Source organism: Narcine bancroftii, chromosome 3 (genome assembly GCF_036971445.1).
Source record: "Narcine bancroftii isolate sNarBan1 chromosome 3, sNarBan1.hap1, whole genome shotgun sequence".
Lineage (NCBI taxonomy): Eukaryota > Metazoa > Chordata > Chondrichthyes > Torpediniformes > Narcinidae > Narcine > Narcine bancroftii.
This window is the reverse complement of record NC_091471.1, coordinates 215,015,456-215,021,455: the sequence shown is the minus strand read 5'-3', so window position 1 is coordinate 215,021,455 and position 6,000 is coordinate 215,015,456. Positions and strand designations below refer to the sequence as shown.

At 43.8% G+C, this 6,000-nt stretch overlaps 1 long non-coding RNA gene across 1 annotated transcript in view; it reads left to right on the top strand.

Moving 5' to 3' along the window:
* Positions 1-1,633: 1,633 nt before the first annotated feature.
* LOC138756376 (uncharacterized) overlaps positions 1,634-6,000 on the top strand; it is a 66,170-nt gene continuing 61,803 nt past the window's right edge. Inside the window, exons 1-2 of the long non-coding RNA XR_011353031.1 lie at positions 1,634-2,063; positions 4,318-4,505. This is a non-coding gene — a long non-coding RNA (uncharacterized lncRNA). The remainder of the gene's footprint in view (positions 2,064-4,317; positions 4,506-6,000) is intronic.

Genomic DNA, 6,000 nt, shown 5'->3' with positions numbered 1-6,000 from the left:
GCTTCCAAAATCAAGCAACCACAAAGAAGACAAAGATGAACAATGACTTTATTACAAAAAAATTCACCTTCAAACTTTCATTCAAAATTCCCCCACCCCCCCCTCTTTAACAATGCCCACTGGCTGCTATGCAAATCTCTATAACAGTGTAGGACTAATAAATTCCCCAGCTTAAATATAACATATGTAATTAAAGTCTAAGCTACACTTTCAACCAGCCCACAGAAAAAGTTAGACACAAAACACATGAGACTCTCAAAACTTCGATCTCAACTGAAGCAAAGATCATAAACAAAATTCAGTTTGTTTGGTAAACTGAAGCCAAAAGATCTTTGAGAGAGAGAGAAAGCACAAAATTTGATTTGTCATGTTGCTTGCAGAGAGAGGAACCACTGGCTTGGTCCAGATCCTTCTGCTGCCTTTGGAATGTTCATCCTTTTTGAAATCAAAACATTCTAAACTGTCCTCCAGACTATGACTCATGCTCTGGACCCCCTTCCACTCCACAGTACCACCCAGTGGTGGTTTATCATGCAAGACCAGAATTTTTTTTCATTTTCCGTACATGCTCAGTCCGTCTCCCACTCTCTCACCAGTCCACGTTCACCTTTGATCTCTAAGGTACACTGTCACTTTTTAACATAAAACCACACAACACACAGGCCAATACCCAACACAGAGCTCTGTAACAGTAGAGCAGTCCCTGATGACTGCATATCCTTTCATTCCTACCCTCAAAATGAGTGTGGACCTCCTGAGTTCATTGGTGTGGAAAACATCTCTGGCTGCGCTCAGGTAGGCATAGAAGTAGTCTAACCAGTATTTGAACTCCTCAGCCATGTTGGGGGTCAGAGGGTCTATCAGTAGTATACCAGGCTTGGGTAGCGCTTTCATTATTCGGGAATAAGCCAATAAAATTGTAGTTTGAATTAAAGCTCTCATGACTGGAGGGAAAACAAATGTTTTTATTCACTTATAACTAAGGGTAGTGTTCAACAGTAGTGTTCATAAAAGTTTCTGGAGTTAGGCGGGAAACCAGGGTTATATGTTAGCAGATGGGGGTGTAGCCAGAGGTGGGGCCAGCCATCAGCATAACACCCTAGCAGTGAATCCCAGTTCACTGCAGAGAGCAAACTGACCACTGTTCCCTTTAAGCTGTGCGTATGTTCGTGCTCCTCCACGTTTTGCAACCAGCGCACAAAGGAAATGAATGTGTGCACAAAAGACAGATACTTAAAATCTTAATTATATACATTACTTTGTAGAAAGCAATCTTACTTGTATTATATAGTAAAACATGCCAATAGTTTTATTAGCCATGAGAGATAGGCTGCACCAAAATTCTCTTGAAACCATTTCAGGTTTACGTTTGCACAAGGATTCAATGCGCACATACTTTTGCACAGGACAGGAAAAGTCCTGAGAAAGTTGTGAACTTGGCCAGCACCATCATGGGCTCCAGCCTTCACTCAATCAAGGACATCTACAAGAGGTGGTGTCTCATGAAAGCAGTCTCTATCTTCAAGAACCCTTCCACCCCACCCCCCACTGTTCATTGACTCGATGCTCTGCCTAAAGTTGTAGAGATTAGCGCCTTGCCTTTATACCGCATGTTCGAATCTCATGCTGTCTGTAAGGAGCTGGTACGTTCTCCCCGTGTCAGCATGGGCTTTCTCCAGGGGCTCTGGTTTCCTTCAACCATTTTAAATGTACCAGGAGTGTAGTAAATTGGGTGTAAATTGGGCATCACAGACCTGAGGGCCGAAATGGCCCATTACCACGCTGCATCCTGAAATTTACATTTTAAAGAATTAAAAATCTAAATTACTCTTTATGTTGTTTCTGCTTTGAGTCCCTCAACCTTCCACACCACAGTATGGGACTGTGGGCTGTACGTCATCTTTCAAGAGTTATCAGGAGGTTGTAGAAGACAAATGAGAATTGGTTTCCAATCAAGAAGCAGGATTTTGGCATAAATAGAGTGAAACACGGAGGTCTGCAGACTGTAGTAAAAACACAGAAATGTTGGAGGAACTCAGCAGGTCTCGCAGCGTCCATAGGAGGTAAAGATATGTTACCCATATTTCGCACTTCTTCAAGGTATGAATAAAAATGCAGGCATGCACCTGAATTAAAAGAAAGAGGGGGAGGAGTACAGACCAACCGACTAAAGGTGTTAATTGGATCTGGAGCGGAAGTCAGGAAGATTGCTCTCCGACAAAATTTGGTCTCCTGCCTCAGGTGGCGGGGGTGCTGTCTTCACTCCGTTGGTTGGGGTAGGTTGGGTATGGTCCTCACTGACTTCACTGCAGACCACCTGGACGGAACCCCCTCTGGGTTGCTGATGGGACATAGTTACACTCTTGCTGTGGCCTTCCAGAAAGTTCTCTTGGCTTGACCAATCAGAAGCAAGGTGAGAGGGCCACTGCCTATTTCAAAGAATGGTGAATTTAGGGAGGTGGGTGGGGTGGGGGGCAGTTGGGAGGGGGACTTTAATTCTGAATAAGCCATTGCTCCATTTTGTCTGGCTTTCTATTGTTAATGGCTCTATGGGTGGACAAAATGCACATTTTAATATTTTATTTAAAATTTGAAAACCATGATACATATAATCAAAAAGATAAACATTTCAAACAATAATAAAAATACATGGTATATATAAATCTCTCCCTACCCACCCTAACCCCCTACCTCCCCCAACCCATACCCCCATACCTATCCCCAAATACACATATGAGATCAAAGATGATCATAGTTTCATGAGCCTGAGTTCCTTGTGTGGCACAGCTAACTTGTGGATTGGAACTTCCACCAGAGTCTGGAATCACTTTGGTCAACTGTGCCATGATTCTCAGCCCTCTGTTTAAACACACTCTCAGTTAAGATGTGTTCCCAATATAAATATGTAATTTAATGGAGTTATTTAGCCACACCCAAATTATTGAAACTATAACTGTATTTAATTATCTATTTCTCTCTTTTTGCTTTGAGTCAGACACCTCAATCTAATTTGAGTTCCGACTGTTGAAATTGTCCATGGATTCTCGAAGAGAGTTTCTTCTAGAATATCTGCTTGCATGCTTAAGATGCTCCAGAATCCAAATGGCTCATTGAATCTCATACCGTCTCCACCCAGACCTCCACAGCTACTGTCCAATCACACCTTCCCCAGCAGCACAGTAACAAGCCATTTTTCCCCATGAGCCCGTGCCACACAATTTACACTCAATTAACCTACACCCCAATATGTTTTGAAAGGTGGGAGGAAACTGGAGCCCCAAGGGAATACCCACGCAGACATGGGGAAAAATGTACAAATTCCTTATAGACAGTGCAGGATTTGAATTGCGGTCCCGATCACTGGTGCTGTAACGGCGCTGCACTAACCGCTACCCCAACCGTGCTATAAATTGACCCCAATGACCATGAATTGCTGGTCTTATTTCTTGAGATGGGCTTTGCACTTGATTTAATATTGCCTTATAGCTGGAACATCGTCTTTTATCCCCTGGGGACCATAAGACTCTCGTTCCAGCAGCTGTGGTGGGAAGAAGTAAAAGAGGTGGATGGTGACAAGAATACTGTTCCCAGCACATCCCGTGTGGAAAATGTCTAAGTTTCAGGGTTCTTTTTATTACCATGTAATAATACGTTCAAAATGCAATGTACATAATATACTTTAACTTCTGCCTGCTGTAAGGCAAAGAGTCACCATTAGCATTGCCCGGTGCCCCTTACAGTAAGAGAGAAAGAGAAGCAAAAGAGAGTCCCTTCAGAGTCACTTAACTGTCAGCGCTCCTGCAGCCTCTGCAGCCACACAGACTCCTGTTCAATTCGTCAGTGACCCGAGCTCCAAATCCCAACCTCCGACTCTATCAGGAAGCCTTCAACGCCCCAGGCCCTTTGAGAGCCCTTCTTGGCCTCAGCAGGTTCTCGAATCCTAGCTCCAATATCTGGTTCCCATGAGACAGTCTCCGCAGCCCATGCAAGTCACCAACCGCCTGTGTGAGTCCCTCAGCCGCTGAGCCCCTCGTTGGTCTGCTGCCGTTCACTATTATCCACTGCTTAATCCACTCACTGCCATTAACATTGTACTTGATGCCAAAAATCACATTGGTGCTTCTTCCAAATGCAGCTATTACTCAATGGCGACCATTCAACAGGTCAGTCACAATGCATAATTGCTCGCGTTCTTCTTTCTTCCTTGCTGGAGAAGCTTGAAGTTAATCATAAAAGAGTATTTGTGAAGGGATGAGGTGCTCAATTCAAATCATTTCATTCTCCCTCATTGTGCAATGTTCTCATAATCTTTGACAGGATGAAATGGCAAAGAAATGGAGGAGGACAGGCACAGTGATGGGCTTTCACTGACATGAAGGAGATGTCACTACCAAAGGTGCTCATGGAGCTGAGGCCATTGTCTGGGCTGGAATGACGTACATGTTTCTCATCTCACCTTTCCACCATCTGTAATGTCGACCTGACTGAAAAGCTGCAGCTGAAGGGTGTGTGACCATCTTCCCTTCCCCATCGTGCTGTGCTTGCCCTTTTCCCCGCTTAATTAAAAAAAATTCAGACATACAGTACAGGAGCAGGCCATTTCGGCCCACGAGTCCATTCCACCCAATTTACACCCAATTAACCGACAGCCCCAACCGAAGCCCCCAGGGAAAACCCACACAGACATGGGAAGAACCCCGGTCCTGATTGCTCACATTGTAACAGCATTACACGCACCCCTATACTAGCTGTGCCAGTCTCCAACACCACCCTTAGCCTCTGTGTAATATAACATACCTCTGACGTCTCCCCTGAACTTTCCTTCACTCACCTTAAACAGATGTCTTCTGGTAGCAGCTATGTTTCTCTCAACTCGTTCAGCATTTCTACTTGAGATGTGCTCTTTAATCCAGACAGCATCTCGGTAAATCTCTTTAAAACTTCCACATCCTTTCTGTTCTGAGGCAACCAGAACTGAACACAGTGCTCAACTGAGGTTTAACCAAATTTTTATAGAGCTACCTTACCTTGTGGCTCTTGAACTCAATCCCCTGACTAATAAAGGTCAGCACACTACATGCCTTCCTAACCACCCTATTAACTTGTGCAGTACGTTTGAGAGATCTATGGACTTGGACCAAGATCCCTCTGTACCTCCACACTGCTTGAAATCCTGTCATTAACCTACTCTATTTTCAAGTTCGATTTGCCACTTCACGCTTTTCTGTATTGAACTCCATTTTCCCTTTCTCTGCTCAGCTCTGCATCCTGTCCATGCCCTGTTGTGACCTAAGACAACCCACAACACTATCTGCAATAGCTCCAACCGTCACGTCATCTGCAAATTTACTATCCCACTGCTGGACTTCATTATCCAAGTCACATAAATATCACAAAGAGCATGGGTTCCAGAACAGATCTCTGCCATATTCTGGACACCTGCTCTTTGAGAATGTTGTAACAGTCATGAGAATTTGCACACTCAATGCAGGTTATGCCTTCATGCCTTCAGTGAAATTATAATTTATTCTCCTTGCTAACCAATGCTGGTAAGATCATTGAAATTATTCTCTCAATTGAGTCAGCAGCACACAAGAAATTCCTTCCAACCTCCTGTGATATATCTCGGCCACAGTGATCAGTTGCATAGAAATCTTTCTTCTTTTATGAGAAATGCCACTACCACAACACTTCCATGACCTCCTCAGAATATCAGGGGTCTTGCTTGTGGCAATAGCCTGTGTAAGGACTTGGGTCAATGAAATGTAATCTCTTCTCAGATCTGTAATTGTGGCTTTTTTGAATGTTGCATGAGCAAAGTGCCCTCCACCTGACGGCAAACACTAATTGAAGATTAGAGATATCTGGCCTATTCTACATCATAGTTAGACCAGAAATAGAGATGGGGTTTGTACCATTTTCTGAGCTTGACATAAATTGATGTAAAGTTCTTAGGGCTCAGAACAGATAATTAGCCCAATGAACTTCGCAAGCTCCAAA